This window comes from Pinus tabuliformis, chromosome X, assembly GCF_031772625.1.
Source record: "Pinus tabuliformis cultivar Carrire ecotype Pingquan chromosome X, CPIR1, whole genome shotgun sequence".
Taxonomy (NCBI): Eukaryota; Viridiplantae; Streptophyta; class Pinopsida; order Pinales; family Pinaceae; genus Pinus; species Pinus tabuliformis.
Genome location: NC_142308.1, coordinates 1,116,528,295 through 1,116,549,046, shown reverse-complemented (window position 1 = coordinate 1,116,549,046; position 20,752 = coordinate 1,116,528,295). Strand labels below are relative to the sequence as shown.

The following is a 20,752-nucleotide window of genomic DNA, read 5'->3' as shown; positions in this document are numbered from 1 at the left end:
AAATGAAGATAAGTGCATCAGTTTGTTGTGTTCTCTACCAGATTCATGGGATAGTCTGGTTATTGCAATAGGTAGCAATGCAATTACCTTACATTTTGATGAAATAGTCTCATCCTTGCTGACGGAGGAGATGAGACAGAAAAATATGGAGAGCCAGAATGGTGATGCTTTGTCTGTACGAGGACGGTCCTAGAACAGAAACAAAAATAAGTCATCAAGTGGGAGATCTAAATCTCCAGGAAAACATGTAAAGGTGGTGTGCTGGAAATGCGAAAAGGAAGGGCACTTCAAAATGGATTGTAAATCTAATGCTCCTGATAAAGGAAAGGGATCTGATGATGCTCCTTCTGCAGAGGCGAAAACCACCTCAGATGAAGGTGGGGATGTGTACTTGGCTTCTTCAAGTACACATGTAGATCATGAGGCATGGTTGATTGACTCAGGTGCATCCTTTCACTTCACTCCCCATAGAGAGTGGTTCTGCGAGTATGATAAATACAATGGTGGTGATGTCTTCTTAGGGGATGATAGGAAGGCTAGAATTGTCGGTCATGGAAAAGTAAAGTTGAAGCAGCAAGGTGGAAGGGTTAGAACACTTCCGGGTGTTTTACATATTCCTGCATTAGCCAGAAATCTGATTTCTGTAAGCAAGTTGGATGATGCAAGTGTAAAAACAGTGTTCGAGAAGGATACCTACGAGATGGTTCGAGGAGCATTGGTATTGATGTGGGTAGTTCGGACTGGAACTCTGTACAAGCTACAAGGTAGCACTATTGTTGATGGGTGCAATAGTTATGTGATTCCTGAAAGTGGAGTTGAAAATCTAGTGGTTTCTGGAGAGAAGACCATGTTGTGGCATCAAAGGCTTGGACATATTGGAGAGAAGGGCCTTTGAATACTTCATGGTAAAGGTATGGTAGAAGGTATGATTAATATCTCTCTGGATTTTGATTTCTGTGAAAATTGTGTATATGGGAAGCAAATTCGGGTGAGTTTCTCCTCTAGTGGTAAGAGGGCGAAACAAATATTAGAGGTTGTGCACAGTGATGTGTTTGGACCTGTGAAGGTTCCATCACTAGGTAAGTCTATGTACTGGAGAGGACAGATAAAGGTGGAGAGTTTTGCAGTAAGGAATTTGAAGAATTATGTAAGAAGTGTGGTATAGCATGGCAGAAGACTACTCGATGTACACCTTAGCAAAATGGAGTTGCAGAAAGAATGGACAAGATGTTGATGGAAAGGGCAAGAAGCATGCTCAGTGGTGCCGGGTTAGGATAGGAATTCTGGGTAGAGGCGGTGGAGACAGCATGTTACCTGGTCAACAGATCACGTTCATCAGCATTGGAGGATAAGACTCCACAAAAGGTATGGACTGGTACGAAACCCTCTCTTTCACTTCTGAGGGTATTTGGATATGATGCATATGTACATGTTACAAAGGAGAAACGAACCAAGTTGGATAGTAAATCTGAAAAGTGCATCTTTATTGGGTATAAGGATGGTTTAAAGGGTTATAAGCTTTGGAACCTAGTAACAAGGAAGGTTGTGTACAGTCGAGATGTGGTGTTCAGAGAGGTGAAAGATGTTATTAAACATGAAGTCCAACCAAAGGAACCTGAGAAGATAGAGTTTGAGCTAAAGGAGGAAGAATCAGACTCTACAGCAGAGGAGGAATTAGAAGATGAAGAGCCACAAACTCCGACTATGAGAAGATCAGTTCGAGAAAGAAGGCAGCCAGAAAGGTATAGTCCATCTGCTTTCTGTTCAAATTTTCTTTGTCTGTTACTGATGATGATCCCAAAACTGTGAAGGAAGAAGTAGATTCAGAGGATGTAAAACTCTGGAAAGAAGCCATGGTTGATGAAATGGTATCTTTGCACAGAAATGAGGCTTGGGATCTAGTGGAGTTGCCGGCTGGAAGGAAACCCATTGGCAGCAAATGGGTGTTCAATAAGAAGACAAATGAAAAAGGAAAGGTGGAGAAATAAAAAGCTCGGTTGGTAGCAAAAGGTTATTCCCAGGTGCAGGGAATTGATTTTGGTGATATTTTTTCTCCTGTTGCCAAGGTAACTTCTATTAGATTACTTTTATCTATTGATGCTGCTTTTGATTTTGAGGTAGAACAGATGGATGTGAAGACAACATTTCTTCATGGGGATATGGAAGAGGAAATATACATGAAGCAACCTGAAGGCTTTGTGGTGAAGGATAAGAAAAAACTGGTATGCAAGTTAAAGAAGTCTCTGTATGGGTTAAAACAGTCACCAAGGATGTGGTATCAAAAATTTGATACATTTATATGAGGACTTGGCTTCACCAAAAGCAAAGAAGATCACTATGTGTATTTTAAATTAATTGGTGACCATGTTATTTATTTGGTCTTGTATGTGGATGATATGTTGCTGGTTGGAAATGACAAAGAAATTATCCAGGATTTGAAGACCCAATTGTCCTCCAAATTCGACATGAAAGATCTTGGTGCTGCAAACTATATTTTGGGCATGGAAATTAAAAGAGATCGGGCAAAGAGGAAGCTCTGGTTAAACCAGAGGAAGTATGTTGAGACAATACTGCAGAGGCTTAATATGCAGGGTAATAAAATGGTGAAGGTTCCTATTCCTGTAGGTGTAAAGTTATCTGCTGAACAGTGTCCCAAGACACAAGAAGAGGAAGAGGATATGTCCCGTGTTCCATATGCAAGTGCAGTTGGTAGCCCGATTTATGCAATGGTCTGTACTAGACTAGACATTGCACATGCAATGGGAGTATTGAGCAGGTTTATGTCAAAACCAGGAAAGTAGCACTGGACAATAGTGAATCAGGTTTTCAGGTATTTGCGTGGCACTAGTGGTTATGGTTTGCGCTACCAAGGAAGACCAGGATTGGAAAAAGTGTTGGATATTCGTGGCTTTGTTGATGCAGAATGGGCTGGAGATCTGGATCAGAGAAGATCTACAAGTGGGTATATGTTTAACCTATTTGGAGGTACAGTCAGTTGGATGAGTAAGAAACAATCTATAGTGGCACTATCAACTACAGATGTAGAATACATGGTAGCCACTCATGCAAGCAAGGAAGCAGTTTGGTTGCAGAGATTGTGTTCAAGTATGGGGTTCGTACATGAAGCTATAAGGATAGACTGTGACAGCCAAAGTGCAATTTTCTTGGCAAAGAACCTTGCATATCATTCAAAGACAAAGCACATTGATGTTCAGTATCACTTTATGAGGGATATGATAGAATACAAAAAGGTGTTGCTGGTAAAGGTGGACACTTTGAAGAATACTGCAGATGCATTGACAAAATCTGCGAGATCTGAGAAGTTCTCTTGGTGTAGAGAGACAATGGACGTTTAAGGGCTGGAAAAATGACTAAGCTCTCTTGTGGCCCCCTGTGGAAAGAAAACAACAAGTGGGAGAATGTTTGGTTGTGTTATATTATTTCCATGACTAGCCCATGTAGTTAACTTGGGGTTGGAGCCCCTGTTCATTGCACCGATTGTGTAGCTGGGGGGGGGGGTCACAAGGGGTTTTTGGTGTACCCAATCCCACTTTATGGGGTTTGGAGCAATGCCCTAGAAAATTTTGGTTTTGGACCCTATGTTAGGTTGGGCGCACCCACCTATAGTTTTTTGCATAATTTTCGCACATGTTTTTTTGGATGCGATGGTTTTCGGTCCATGGTATTGGATGCTTCGGCATGTATCAATATGTATTATAACATTGAAAGGAAAATAATAAAAAATCAAGCTGGTAGTCCTTGTTTTGGGATCTAGGGGAAAATCTCTGTGTATATGTGTTTTATGTGTTATGCTCTTGCATTGTTTATTTCTGTGTTTTAGAATTCGTATGCAGGTAATTTCTGTACGGGGTTAAAACCTACAGAATCTACGAGGAAAAGGAGGAAGAAACGAGGGTACAACTGGACCTCAACCTTCAGATTGTCGAGCTGAGTTCTACGCCCCCGAAAGTTAGGGAACAGCACGTGGGCGCTATTCACAAAGGGCTGGAAGAAATAGGACAGGCAGTACATAACTGCACCGCTATGTTGGAAGATTCCTTCGCGGTCCTCACTTCATTACAGGAGGATCCCAACATTCAGCGCCTAGAAACGGAGGCACGAGAGCTTTAGGTGTAGTATGATAGTGTTTACGGAACGACCCAAACATTTTTCTTGACCCAACGACTTGTGAAGCTACAACAGGCAAAGGAGTTGAAGGAATAGGTGGATGACATGCAACAGCAAGAGGTAGTCCTTAAAGCACGCGTCCAGCCTTAGATTGATGAGGCCTTCCTCATCACTGCAGACATTGAAGGAAAGCTCACACATATGAAGGTGATGCATGCCTTAAGACAGGGAGTTGCCCCTGATAGCGAGACTTCAGCCGAGAGAGTGGAGCAAATCCTACAGACTGTAGATCAGTGCACCGCAAACCTCCGAGAAGTGAAGGAACGGTTGGAGGGGCTCCGTGCCAAGATCGCTGCACTAGTCGAGTGACTCAGGACGAGTCACGATGATTGTGTTGGGGGTTCAAAGCCCAAGTTTTTGTCAAATATGGTGTAGAACTCCGCGAATTTCGAGCGTGGAGCGTGAAGTGTACAATTGAGTCATAGGGTTGTCCGCCCTAAGCATTGTATTGTAAATTAGTCTAAAGTCGGCCTACCCATGGTCTATGGACCATGGGACTATATAAATAGAGAAAGGCTCTAAGTTGTAAAGTCAGTTGATGATAGGAAAAATAGCGAAGGAATGGGTCGAGCTTAGAGCATAAGTCTAAGTTTCTTGGGTTGTAGTAGTAGGAAGAGGCTCTACAGCTGAGTGAGCAGAGGCCTAGTAGTGTCCACAACTGAGTGCGCGGACCCCTGCATCCTAGTGCATAGGGCGGTGTCGAGGTTGTAAACAAGATTGGAAATTAATAAAAGAGAAGTTGATTCATATCCCTGTGTATTTGCAGTGCATTATCTTCTTTATTGATTTATTCATTTATGTATTGTGCATACTATTATGGTTGATGAATATGCTATAATAACAATAAATCTGGCACACATAAGCTAAGTAATTGGTTAATAAGCAAGAAGCTTGGGTATTATACGAGTCATGCCCTGAGTAGGGCTACGCGGAAGCCGCACCACAGGTCGCGAAGGGATCACAAGTGCGTGCAGAGATAGGTCAAACCGTGGACCTCTAGAAGCCCATCAGACATCCCAAGGGTGCGGAAACCTAGTTCTAGCACCCTCCCATACTACTTCGGGTGAGACCTTAGTCCGCGCTCTATGTACTATTGCCGAAAGGGCCAGTAGTACTGGGATTTTCTTGGCTAAATCACCTTTGAACTTGGGTCATGCCCCACTAAGCCAACAGATGGCTAGTAGGGGTCTAGTTAAGGTCTCATTCAAGTGATTGATTTTTCATTGTAATTTCCTTGTTAATTTACTTTTCTAAAGGTATCATGAAGTTCTAGGTGGTGACCTGGGATCTGGGCCAAAAAATGTGGCTTAATTCGTGAGGACGCTGGAACAACACTAATAAAAAGAGTTTGTGAACGCTGGCAGGTAGGCCTATAAGAGTGTCTAGAGGTCCTTGGACACCATCATGCCCATAGCATGTGAGTGACTGGGGGTTCAGTTGTCGAAAAGTTTAGTGGGACCCAAGGAAAAGCTTCATGAAGTGTTGGATTGGTTCCTGAGGGTCCCAAGACCAATGTTGAATGTCTATATGGTGTGTTTCCCTTATTCCACTTCCTTAACGTGACTTAGGAGGTCGAATCATATCATAGTGGCCTCTCGTCACATGTTTCAGGTTGGTTGCTTGGGTAGATGTGTGAGGAGGGTGTTACAAAGTGGTATCAAAGCATGGTTCACCCCTTGAACTAGATGGGCTATGTATTGGTCATGCATGCATGTCTGTTGCATGTGTGTCTCTTACACTTGCATTTCATGTGATTGTTGCATTTGCATGATGTTGATCATGGTTGTGGTGATGTCGTCATGTGGAATTTGATGTTATTTTGGAGTGAATCGTCGTGAGTGTATGAATGGTTACATGTTGATTTATGTCACTTACATGCATCATTATTGTACGCTTGATTACATTATCATATGTTTGGTTACATTCTTGTATGCTTAGTTGCATGTATCATTCTTGTAGGTTTGGTTTTAAGTGTTTTTAGTTTATTCTTGATCATATGTGTTTATGCATATGTGTAGTTGGTTACACATTTCATATGCATGTTCATGTTTTCTTGTGGTCAAGTGTATAGTGATGAAATGGTTGTTGTCATGCATGAGGTTTTAGTATGTGGTTGTTAATGTCATGCATGAGGTTGTAGTATGTGGTTGTTAATGTCATGCATTGATGACTGGACCCTAGCTAAAATGATGGTTGCATGGTTATATGCTTATGTGTATTGTTTCTATATGTTGTCATGATTATGTCATACATGTATCACACTGATTTGTTGATATTTCAGACAAGGTATCCTCCCCAAGCTATACTAAGGTACGTTGGTTTATTTTGATTTGGTTTAGCTGACATTATATACCTTGCAGGAAGAAATATCAAATGACTAGAAAGATGGTTGACTACAAAGACTCTCCCTATGAATTATAAGAGCAGTATGGTGTTGGGAACTCTTATGATTTGGTAGTTACAATGTGAAGCTTAAAGGAAGAAATAAGGAGTTGTAAGGCAAATAACAATAGAATCATGCAGGCATAGGAGAAACAAGCAGAGGTAAATGCAGTAATACTTCAAAGTTTGTCAGACTTGCAGTGACAGGGATCACATCGGATTAGTTATGAGCAGGAGGATATAACTAATGGGGCATATGGTAGTAGATTGCATGGTGGTCATAGGTCAGATAGAGATGACATAGTCAGAGATGAGAGATTGTTGGACATTCCGGATAGGAGAGGGCATAAACACATGTATTATTCTAGTTCTGATTTAGATAGGCACATGATCACCATTGTTATCAATCTTATAGGAGGATTGATAGGGGATATTTTTTGGATGAGTTTAAGAAAGGAAAGCCACCTACTTTTGATGGAGAGATCAAGAAACCACAGGATGCAGAGGCATGGTCGCTTGGCATGAGGAAGTTCTTCAGGTTGCATGACTATTTAGAGAACATGAAAGCTAGTGTGGCTAAATTTGTCCTCAAAGGTAAAACAGTTTGGTGGGAAGATGTGAAGAATGTCAGATGCATTCATGGAGAAGAATTGCCTTGGAGTGAGTTTGAGTGGATATTCAAGAAGAAGTATTTGTCAGAGAGATACTTTGATGACAGGGCAAAAGAATTTTATGAGCTCAAGATGGGATCCATGACAAATGATGAATATACTAGTAGGTTTTTGGAGTGACTGAAGTATGTGCATTACTCACGAACGAGAAGGCAAAGATTTAGAGGTTCATTAATGGACTACTAGTTGCATTCAAAGATAAGATTGAGTTAGATGAGCCTAGATCATTAGAGGAGGCCATCCAAAAGTGAAGTGCAGTGATGAGACTAAGCCATATTGGAGAGGTAATGCAAAGAACGAAGGAAAATGAGACAAGAAGAGAGCAAGAGCTCGAGATTCAGGTAATAAAGAGAATGTTACACCACCTAAGAGGTTTAATCCATCTGATAGAGGACAGGGACACCGATCTGAGGAGTAGAATAAGGAGCCCGTGCGGTTTTGGACTTGTGGAGGAGATCACTGCAGGAGGGATTATCCACAATACCAGAGTGGCAGACCTAATATATATAGTGTGCAGGAGGCACAGACTGTTGGGGATGTTGGTTAGAGTATTCCTCGTATTTATGCAGTGTTGGATAACAAACAAGAGACCATCAAGCATCTATAATTGGGATGCACGGTAATATTTGTGATCAAGTTATTTCTATTTTGATTGACCCTAGATCTAATTATAGATATGTTAGTCATGACTTGGTGGATAAGTGTGGTTTGAGCAAGGAATTTCATGCAGAGTGTTGTTTAGTGGATTTTGCAACAAGTACGAAGAAGCGAGTTCATCATTGGGTAAGAGATTGTGCATTTGATTGGAATGGTATGCCTACCACAAGACATATGAATGTATTACTGTTATGATCAGAAAATATGTTGTTGGGCATGGATTGGTTGTTAAAAGTTATTGAGTGTGTTGATGACAATGGGGAACCAAGAGTCTTACAGGGAAAGAAGAAATCCACATCAGTTATGATGGTAACAACTATGCAAGCAAAGCGTAGCCATAGGAAAGGGTGTATGTTATTTGTAGTGCATATTTCTAGTGATAAGGGTAAGGAGGTTGAGAATGAAGATGCCTTGAGTAGGCACCCAATTTTACAACAATTTAAGGATGTATTTCCTTAGGATATTTCAAAGTTGTCACCTCATTGGGAGGTAAGCTTTTCTATTGAGTTAGTGGTAGGGGTAGCTCCAGCATAAAAATTACCTTACAAGATGAGCATACCTGAGTTGGTATAGTTAAAGTTACAGTTGAAGGAAATTTTTGACAAAGGATACATTACGCCGAGTGTATCACCTAGGGGTGCACCGATATTGTTTAAGAAGAAGAAGGATGATACTCTCATATGTGACCCTCACCTTTATTCTACTTTCCTCCAGGATGTGACCCATGTCCTTCTCCGACTACATTAAAGTTCTTATAAGGAACAATATTCTATTTCTCACCTGCATCCTAAGTTCTTGTTCACTTCAGTTTCCATTTATCTTTAGCTTTGCATTTCCCTTTCCAACCTTGCTGAGACTCTATCTTAAGCTTTGATTTTTCATAATAGTGCTTCAAATTTCCAATTACTTCTTCAAGTGACTTAGGCTCATCATGCTCAATCCGATCTTTAAATGCTAATGGTAATCCACTGAAAAATATTTGAACTTTGGCTTTTTCATCCTTAAGATACGGTACATACCTCAATAGTTCTAGGTACTTAGTCATGTACTCCCCATCTGTCATCGATCCCATCTTCAACTAATAGAAAAGCTTAGATTGATTGTCATAGTACCTCTCTAACAAGAACTTCTTCTGTAAAAGCCTCTTGAACTCATGCCAACTCAACTCCTCTATTCTGATGTCTCTAACCTACTTCAAATTTTCCCACCAGATGTCTGCTTTCCCTTTAAGGTTGAAAATATGTATGTTGGCCTTCATTTTCTCTGTGTAGTTAAGCAACTCAAATAATTTATTCATTCAAGAAACCATGCCTCTGCATCTTTTGACTTCTTCATATATCCATTAAATGTAGGTGGCTTGGATTTCTTGAACTCATCTGATAAATATCAACTGTCTCTCCTCCTGTAAGGATGATATAAATTATGACCATGATACCTATTTGAAACAAAGATAGAGTAAAGCTCATGTCCACTGCATTTACTATCAGGTGTATCTAAGAATCTTCCATCCTTAATGGTATCATCTCTGTTTGACTTGTGTCCATCATGAGATCTACTGCCATATGCTCCACTAGTCATGTCTTCTGGTCCATGATTGTTTCTAAGTGGTCCTTGTCTCTGAAAATTTGACAAAATATAAAGGATAACACATTGACCTCTACTTGTTTATCCCGTGCCCTGGCAAGTCTCTCTTGTGATTGAATGATTCTATCATTATCTTCTTTGCAACATCTAATTTCTTCCTTCAAACTTCTCAAAGTATTTTCTATGTGAGGGGAGTACTCATCACCATGCTACACATTTGATCGATAAGTGGAGTCTCATTAACTATAATCCACCATTTTTCTAGCCATATTTGATCCTCTTCTTCCTGCAAGTATACCATGTGATCTAAACCCAAATATAAACATAACCACCATACCTCAGTATAGTTCAGGGGAGGATATCTCGTTTGCAAGATCAATTGCATTAACATAATACATGTATAATCATAATCATAAAAATATATCGACATCGTCTTAGTCATCATCAAGTTACCATGCATTACTTCACAAATTATAACACCAACATGCATAAAAAATACATATACATCTGACATGCATTCATGAAAACCTCATCCCAATAGCAACATCATCAACTTCTTCATGAAAACACAACTGCAACAATTACTAGTACCATGCATACACAAAAATCACATATACAACCTACATGCATGCATGACAAAAACATTTCGCCCATCTAGTCCAAGGGTTAAACCATGCTCTAATACCATTATGTAACACCCTCCTCCCACACTTACCCAAACTTACTAATCCATTGGGGTAAATATGTGACGAAGAGTTACTATGATAGGAATCAACTCACTCAGTACAGTTAAATAAGTATAATCGACAAACCAAAACTTTACTAACCTCCCTAAGGTGCTACAAGACCCCCAGGAGCTAACCAACCACTCCAGGTGCCCAACCCTAAGTTAAATTAGTTTTTCATTTACCTTACATCTCAGGGACTGTAGACTAATTCACTTAGTTATGTGCTAGTGACCTCAAGATTTGAGCCATTTTTTTAGGAGTAGGATCCATACCTTTGCCTAGGACTTAATGAAACTCTCATAAATGATAAATAACATAGGGCTGATGCCTCTAATTGAAAACTTGAACAAGGAATTAACCCGACCCATTTCAACCATGACAAACATTTCGTTAAACACATCATGAACATGTAATCTATAGGTCATAATTACATATCTGAAAATAAGGGTCTCATACTTATCTAAGAATTATCAAGAAGGTCTGATACCCTCTCTCAATAGATGCATTATCATCTATTAGGTCATACATTGATTAACCATTCATTTACTAACTAAAACATGATGAGAGCCATAACTAAAGTTGTCATAAACCATGCTTATAACTAGCATATAACTAGAATAATAACACTAATAGAAAAACCATTAAATTTGCATAATAACAAGTATAAATACTCAAGAAATACAAAAGGAAAATAGCTCTTATAAACATATGAAAATCCAACCAATTCAGGGACTTCCACATACCACCCAACCATAGATTAGGCTGAACCAAATATTTCTTTTAGCCAATCACCCACTTGCCATATTCCAAGCATGAATATGGGACTAACAACCAAACAACTAGGGCTTCCTCATGCTTTACCATGTATCCCACCATTATCGGTCAAGGGATTCCTAGGCCCAAAACCCTCATCTATACAACCAAGCTTTACCATATATCCCACCACCACCAGTGAAGGGATTCCTAGGCCCAAACAAATAAACATACACTACTAGGATTTACTACAATCCTACCATTACTGGTCAAGGGATCACTAGGCCTAAACAAGCATAGATGCCTCGAGATTTTTTCACTAATACCTTGAAGAATTTTCCCCTCTCCACCCTTAGGCTTTACCATGTATCTTGCCATTATCAGTCAAGGGATTCCTAGGCCCTTGGGAATTTTCCTGATACCACCTCACTCAGTTCCAAAACCATCTGACAATCCAGCTTAATCAAATGAAAGAACCCCATCACACCATGGTTATCTGGAAATGGAAAGGAAATGTTGAAAACCACTATCACACCTAGCAAAAACCATGATAATGACAACAAGAGAACTAAATACACACATGCATCTACCATGCATTCCAAAACTAGCAAGGAAATTACACATGCAACTCGATACGTGCAAGTAATCTCCCTATATCCACTTGATCCAACTCTCACTTGCTTGATATTTGCTACCCTATTCTTTCTTTTCCTTCATTTTCCTTCCTTTCTCTACAACTAGAGTGCTCCAAGAATGCTCTGTGTGCAAGAGTATGAGAGAATAGAGAGAATAGAGAGAGAGAGAGATTTAAAAACGAATTGGCTAATTCTAACACTGACAAAAATTATGAACTGATCCTTAGAAATATTTTCTATCATTGAGGCCTCTATTTTTTTCAATTTCCATTATTTTCCTTCAATTTTATCGTCACATGCAACATGTGATCTTTCACCTTCCTTTTCTCCTATTTTCCTTTATTTCATAAATAAAATGCCAATAAAATGCCTCTTTTCCTTTTCAATGCTTTTGCCATTGCCAAATTAACACCCACTAGGATGTCTTGCCCAACATTAAGTTTGGAATAAGTGTCCCGTGACCTTTGTCTTATTTTTCTTTTATTAACTTCATTACGTAGATTTTAACCAAGGTTGTTACACTCTTTCTTGATGTCTTAGATTTATAGTTCAATGAAATGAGAAGGGTATTGTCTCTCGTGCATATATATTCCATTATATGTTTAAGAGAAATGATAAATTTGATAAATGTATATATAAATTAATTTAATTATATTTTAATGTGGAATTTATCTCAGTAATACGTAAAACTTAAATAGTTTGTTCCCTAAAGAACACTTTAAATTCAAATTAAAATGATCTTATTGAATTTGGGTGACATATATGAGAGCAATGGAATTAAGAGTTTCAAATAAGTTAATTACTTGTGTTTAGTGGTTGGTGATGAATATACCGTCTGGTCTGAGGGTTTGCTAAAATCTCGGAGAAAACAGAAAAGCTATTTTACTAAGAGGTGAAGGACGAGCCCAAGGCCTTATCAAAATAAAATGTTGTTACATGAAAGTCATTAATCAAGCTTAAAAAATTGGACAATATAAAAATAGTTTTCATTCTATTCCATTTAATCACTTTTCAATCTGCTCCAATTTAAAGATTCAAATGGAAAACATATAACACATTTATGAGTTTTTCTTTCAAAATATAAAACGCATTTTCCTTTTTTAATTCAACATTGCATATTAATATTAATTCAATATTGCATATTTATATAAATTTAGATTTATGCTCATTTCAATTTTATTAAATGTTAATTAAATGGTGAGAGGATATAAATTCACCTCAATACAAACTTTCTTTTAAGTTGTACTCTTTATATATATATATGGGAAATTTAGCATAATTCACTTGTGAAATCAACAATGGGACAACTATTGCTGGCTACATTCCGCAAATGCACGCTCGCTCATCACTGTTATTCAAGGAAAACTGGGTCACCTATAATTATCCTGTTGGTGGTACTTAAAGGGGGCAGACTTTCATTCATGAGAGATGCCTCTAGGTCTTGAGCCATTAACCTATTTCCTTATGTAAAAAAAAAAAACTAACTATTAACCAAACAAAAACGATTTTAAAGTATACTATAAATTTCAATTTTAATGTAATTTTTTTCAACACCAATTTTCCTATATAAAAAAATAATAATAAAATAAAATAATAAAATTCTAAATTATTAAAAATTAAATTAATATTTTATATACAAGGGAAAAAACAAATATTTACCTAAATGACCAACGAAAAAAATATAATGTTTAGAATTTTTAATATTATTAAAAAAATTACAATTCTATATAAACAAAATATGACAAAATTACTTTAATATTTTCAAATTTAAAATCATTGATGAGTAGCCATCTAAATAAATATATTATTATCCCAAATTCATATTACTAACATAATTTGGAATATTTTTTTTTATAATAGTTAGAAAATAGACAATAAAATGTTACATGTGATAATGTTATGTTATATTCGTGCCTTACCCAAATAATAGTAAAATATAATAGGTTCTGAACCCTCAGAGAATTCCACTAGATTTATTTACTCTTTTTCTCAAACTGGTTTAATTTCCACCAGTGATATCCTGGCTCATTAATTAAATCGCAACATTCAACTTGAGTTTCAACTAAAATGAATGGTTGCGTTTGAATGACGATGCCATTAAGAAGTTCACTCGCAATTATGGGAAGAAGACCGTCTCCTCCATCACAATTTCATGATTTATATACTAGCATTTTCACTTGATGTTGCAAAGGAAACACTCTAAGGCATATAGTGTGGAAGAACAACGACATGTGAATGGACATTGTTGAAAGAAAAGGTGGATGATAATGTTGAAATTATTAGTTATGTTTATTTTGAATGTGGTTATTGGAAGAGTAGTGACATGTGAATAGACATTGTTGAAATCAAGGGTGGATGATAATGAGATATAGTTGAAAATATTAGTTGTGTATTTCGAATATGTATATTTTGTAAATAATAGTAGTGTGTGGAAGAATAACAACATGTGAATGGACATTGTTGAAAGAAAGGGCGCATGTTAATCAATTATAGTTGAAATTATTAGTTATGTGTATTCTGAATATGGATTTTTTGTAAGTAATAGTAATGGCATGGAGAGGCTATCCATTATCCATGTAGTTGTTGTTGTTTATGTGAATATGTTTTTGTACATTATTTTAATGTTTTTTTTAAACAATTTTGAGGGACAAAAGATTGTATAAGATGTGATATTTTTCTTCAGAGATGTAATTTTTCCATATGCTACCTATTTATGGTGTTATTAAAAAATCCTAGTAGATTGTAATGGGGGAGGTGAAAAAAACCATACGACATTGTGAATAACATCATGGTTTTCATTCCCTATTTGAAAATGCATTAGAACTTGTTGGAGTTATCGAAGACTCAACAAAGAAATAAAATACTTGAGAAATGTATATTTTGTTAAAGTAATGTAGAAGTACTATTAATATTTGAAATATGTAAATTAATTGTGGAAATTCATTAGTAGTAATTTACATGGAAAAGGTTATTGAAAATAATATTTAATGAAAAAGATTGCATGTAATGGTGGAAGACGAAGCTAAGTGGTATACATTAGGTGGAATTTACAGATAGTACAATGTTTGTAATGAAGAATGCCTCTCAAATATCGAAAGATTATTTTTCAAGTTTCAATTGAAAAATACTAGTAGTAAATTGTAATGGAAGAGATGAAAAAAGAAATAGAACATTGTGAACAAGATTGTGGTTGTCATTCCATATTTGAAAATGCATCGAAACTTGTTGGAGACATTGAAGACTTGAAGAAGTAGCAATGAACCTGAAAAATGCATATTTTGTTAAAAATTGGAATATGTAAATTAATTGTGGAAATTTATTAGTAATAGTTTGCATGTGATTTGTGTTAAAAAGAATTTGGAATGAATGGAAATGAACTTACCTTTGTCATAGGGATTTAAATATTGTTAGTCAAAAATACAAGGCGAGAAATGGCATATCGAACACCATTGAAGATTTATACGTAGTTGGAGATGGATATTCCTTGATTTCCAGTCCATCTGTATTTTTCGCATTCTGTCACGTTGATGAATGTGGATTATGCATTTCAGAGTAGATTTTATTTGTAGTAATAATTGTATAGTTGGACGAAGGCGGTATAATGGTACTTCTGGATTTGGTGCCGGTAGAAATATGTTTTGTATATTTTGCAATGTAAGAATTGAGGATTCAATTTCATCGTATTAGTTATATAGCTGTGCTATTTCTGAGTACATATGTCTTGTTGAAAAAGAAAGAAAATGTTAGAACCAAGTATATAGCAAATATAATGAAAACGTAATATTTTCAACCATGTATTAATAATAATTAAATTTGATTATTGTCCAAAAATATGAAAGGTATGTTATGAAATAGATTGATCTTAATAAATATAGGAAACCTTTTGGTGATGTTAATGTATGGATTGGAGCAGATTGTTTGGAGGTGGCAGTGAATGAAGAAGTTCTTTTGCTTGTTTTCTGTGAGTAATATTTTTATTGTCTTTCATTTTATTGTAACAATCAAAATTGAATGCACGGCCATTAGGGGAATTTTGAGGTCTAAAATGGGCCTCCTAAGGAAATTATAAAATAATAGTGGAAATAATGAAATAAGATAACATTACATCATCAAATTTTAGAGGGAAAAAATACAACTATTTTTTCAACTCGTATTTTCAACTTATCTCCCTATGGGCTTACTCAAATTTTGAGCGGAAACACTTTTTAGATGCAGAATTTGATTCCTCATCCAAGGAGTACCCATGTTGCATACTTTCGATTGACCCTACTAGATGAAAAATGTGATTGTAATCACGCTTTTTCATGTATTTATCATTTTTCGTGTAGTAGGGTGCATCGAAAGTATGAAACATGGGTACTCCTTGGATGAGGAATTAAATTTTTCATCCAATGAGTGCTCCCGCTCGAAATTTGAGCAAAATATTAGGGAAATAAGTTGAAAATACGAGTTGAAAAAGTAGTTTGATTATTTGATTATTTTTTAATATTTATACTTTTAAACTCCAAAAATGGTGAATCATCCCCCATGGTTGACATCATCATCTTGAATCCTATTGGTTCTTATAAATTTTATTTTGGTTGTACATTTTTCTTAGGAGGCCCATTTTAGACCTCAAAATTCCCCTAATGAAATACAAAGATCTTGTAGAGAAGGGACTCTTGAAATTGCTGTGAATGTGAGACCTTGGCATTCAGTTTTTCTAATGTCAATTGTTGCTTTTAGCAGTGTCATACCTTGAGATTTATGTATGGTTAATGCCCAAGCCACTTTTAGTGGAATTTCCTTATGTCCATTTATTTTCATTTCTGGAATAGGCAAGTGAGTGGGATTTCTTTCATCCCAAGGAGGCCCGATGTATTTGCAAAAAGCTACGACAATAAATGTTGGAAGTTGTGGAGGTATAGTTGATTCTTTGTGTAAGATGGATATAATTTCTCTGAGGGAACCATTAAGAAGTCCAACTGAAATCCAAAGGTTGGAAGTTAGCATCACTTTTTGGCCTCTGCATAGTAACACAATTCGTTCAAGTTTCTCGTCTTCTAAGGAAATGCTGGAATATGTGTTGTCATCTTCAGCAATGGATCTTGTGATAGGAGTGTAAAGGGATTTTTTTCATTTGCTTATTATTGACTGCTGTTTGAGCATTGGTTGGAAATAGATGCATGGAATCATGGAAAGAATGTATTTCATCTTCTGATAAGAAGGAATATGTACACGACATGAGTATGTTGTAGTCGTCAATTGTTGGATTTGCATTTCTAATGTCCTAGAGGATGTTCCTGAAAGTAACATGTGTGGTGTTGTCTCCTTGTTTACGAAATATTGTTTCTAATGTGATGACTGTGTTGAATGTGTTCCACAATGTAATTCCATGGCTCGTGCCTACATATAGAGGTATGTCTTTGACAGGTGGTAATTAGTAGAGATCCCCAACTAATATAATGGAACAACCACAAAAAGGAGTTTTTCTTTGCAGTGGAAATGCCTCTCAAAGACGCTTGTCAATATGGCTGAGAAGCTTTAGCCTAATGAATATAATTTCATCGATTAGTATGTACTTGATATGCTTAAGTTCTTCTTGGAAATTTACAATAGCATTGCCTTCTAAGGGCGTAAGATCCTTTATAGGAAGGTGGAGGGCAGAATGGATTGTCGATGCTTGTATGTTGAAGGTTGTAATGCCTGTAGGGGCAAGGAGCATGATAGGTGAAGGTTCCGAGCTTGCAAGGGTTATGAGCATTTCTTTGATGCAATTTATAAGGAGGGATTTTCCAGTACCAGCAGTGCCTTGTATTATCATTATGAGAGCAGTTAAAATATCCTTCTTAGAAAAATGACTGGAAATAATATTTAAATATTTTCTTTGCATTGGAGATAATGTAATAAGGGTCGCAAGGATATGTTGATGTGTTTGAAGAATGTGTTGGAAAAAGTGGCTTTTCAAAATGAATTGTATGGCATTATTTTGTAGATGTAATGGGATAGTGGTATGATTCCAGTTATGGTTGTCATCAAAGCCACGAAGGCCAAGCATGTCAAGGACATTTATGAGGAGCTTGTTTGTAGGGTATAATTGGGAGAGTAAATTCCATTCATTTATTTCCATGGTGTCTGGCGGATTGGTTTCATGAATAGTTGAGTTATCATTAGCAACAAATTCAATATCAGATAGTGTGCAGTGTTGACGCCAAGGTTTGTAGAAAGGATGAAATGTTTGCCAGTTTGTGATGAATTTTGCAGTAGAATCTCTTATATCTTGTACGATATGGCGAAAGGGTTTGTATATCATAAGTTCAATTCAATAGAAGTCAACATAGAAAGATTCCATTGTGGAAGGTATGGAGGAGTAGCGTGGTATGACCTAAATAATTACTTTTGTAGGTCTAAGTTTCCATTTGTTTATTTTGCAACGAGGATCATATGACCATGATCTTGCTATTTATATAAGTGATGTGGATTCTAGGGTAGATGGGCATTGGATATATGGATCTATGATGTGTGGTGATGTAGAAGAGGCAGTGTTAGTTTGTGGAAGGCACATATAATTTTTTTGTATTACATTTAAAGAAAAGAATGATCGACTACAGAATGTTAATGGTAATTTTTGTAGCATATGGCAGGTTTATTGTGCTCCAATGTCATGATCAACAAGGGTTTCTGTAAATAATTTTCGAAATGTAGATGTTGTTGGGTCAACATTAGGTGAAGTGAGGACAATTCGATGTAGCATGTGGTGGAAGCTTTCAAATTGTTTATGCTTTTGGATGCATAGTTTGCAATATATTTTTGTACAACATGTATGGAGAGTACTGGTTGGCAGTCAACATTTGCATGCCAAATAGATAGGATGGTAGGGTTATGGGTATTGAGTTAATCATCGTTGCGAGCAGGGGTGTATGTTTTTTGGCCATTGGAGTCAATGAATAAGGATGATTTTGGATGTAATTACCATGGTGCTTTATAGCGACATTCAAATGAGGATCCTTTCTTTCTTAGGCATGTGCCTTCAATGCATTTTGTGTGATGTTAAATGCAATTGATGAATTGTTCATAATCATTGAAAGGATTGGTTCTGAAAATATGTGGCATGGAAAATAGAAAAGGGTCTTCTAAATTTGTTTAAGTAGTTGGTTGGTTTGAAAGAGAAGGAATACGAGGGTTCCAAGCTGAAATATATTTGTCAAAGAATTGCTTGGCAATATCAACTGCTTCTATGTCTTCCTAATTGAGGCTTTCAATATCAGGTGCAATTTCTATCCAAACGAAAACATGGATATGTGAAGATCCTCCATGTTGCCATTCATACCTGTTAAGTATGCATTTGTGTAAGATAATTTTGTAGTAGATGAGGTTTGATGTTTAGAGAGTTATGAAAGAAATGCGGTAGAATGCATACCTGTACCAGTAGTCTTTTGTCTGCAAGTGTTTCTCTAAGATAACTTCACGAAATGCTGTGAATCTATGGTGCATATATAGTGATGTTAAATGTGGGTTAGAGATAATGTTATCGTTTCTCAATTTTTGTTGTTTTGCAATATCAGAAGGTTGACATCCGAGCATGACTGTATGAAGACTAGGCCATTTTGTATTAGCTACACTCAATGTTAAGGAGAATGTTGGGCAACCGAGCTGAGATATCATGTCCTTTAGTTTGTTTTTAGCTTTGTGCCAAAAAGATCTTATGCCACGTAAACAACAACTGAATCTCATGACTTGTTATGCCAACTACTCATCTAGAAATTATTCTAATTGGATGTTCAGATCTTCAATAGATGTTGGAAAGTTACTTGTGATGTTCTTTTTTACAAAAATGGAGGTTGTTGCTTGAATAAGATGCCTCATCATGAGATTGTTTATGTAATAACAAAAGCGTGGGTGCTTGTCGAATCTGTTATTGTAGTAATGTATGAGATGAAGTGTGTATTCATGTAATTGCACTGCTTTCATTCTTAGTTGATTTGGAATTGCAGCTCCTATGGGGAAAAGGGTGGGGAAATCCATAAAGATTATACCTTCTGTGTTGTATTCATTGATTGCGAATAGGCAATTTGGTGGCCATTCAATTGTAGTATCAGAATGGTGGTTGTAAGCATGTAAATAATGGAGCATTTCTTGGATTTTTGTATTTTTATTGGGAATAATGGGTATGAATGATGATGTGTGGTGTAGGGATGGGTTTGTGAAATCTTCAGTGGGCTCAAGTGGTGGTTCAGGTGAAAGGTGGACAATTGTTTTTGTGGTATTGGAATGGCGAAGGGAGGACGAGACATCGGTGGGGATTGCTAGTAAGGATGCTAGTGTGTTGTTATCAATACGAGCATTCTTATAGTATGGTTCATTTTCCAATTTGTATTCTAATGCACGAGGACACGATGTCTACTGACAATACAATCATAAGCATGATGGTCATTACTATGACGGGTGACAATTAGAATGTCGAAGTCTTCAACATGTCGTGGCAAGATGTCTGCGATTTTTGTAATGTCTTGTGGAAAACAAATTATGTGGCCACTACATTTATATTGTCCACCATGTGCATGTGCTACCTAGAGTATAGGGTTAACCCTAACAATGAGCATTTATTCTATTTTTGAAAGAGATATAAGTACAGTTGGCTGAGGACTAGGGTCCATGTTGTTTGATAATGAGAAGCGATGACCCTTTGTTTGAGATATGCATCTAGAGCAACAATACATTTGGTTTGAATTGAGATTATGTATTCTAGGATAAGATTCAAGACAAATGGAGCATGGACATTTAGGTGAAAGTTTATCAATCTTTGCACAAAATTCTTGATGTGCTTCATTAGTGTAAATGTTGTTGAAAGCATGTGCAATGGAGGGGTCAGGGCAATGAGGTAAGGATGTATTTGTTTGGGAGGTTTGCTGAGAAGATAGAGAGTTTGATAATTAGAAAGGAGGATTTTTTTTAGGGTGGGAGATGGGAAATACAGATAGGTTTGATGGAAAATGTGAATTTTCACCATACGTTTTAGACAGTGAATATTAGTTTTCCTTTTGCTTTTTGTTTTTTTTGAAATTCTGTGATGCCTTTTTTTGCCTAAAAAATCTCACATCGACCTGCATTTATTCGTTCTTTATTTGTTTCATAATATCTTCAGGCGCGCTCATCATCACAAGAAGAAGAAATT

At 36.8% G+C, this 20,752-nt stretch overlaps 1 pseudogene; it reads left to right on the top strand.

Moving 5' to 3' along the window:
* The window catches only part of LOC149143731 (uncharacterized), a 56,119-nt pseudogene extending 36,189 nt beyond the window's left edge, over positions 1-19,930 (top strand).
* The last annotated feature ends 822 nt before the right edge of the window (positions 19,931-20,752 follow it).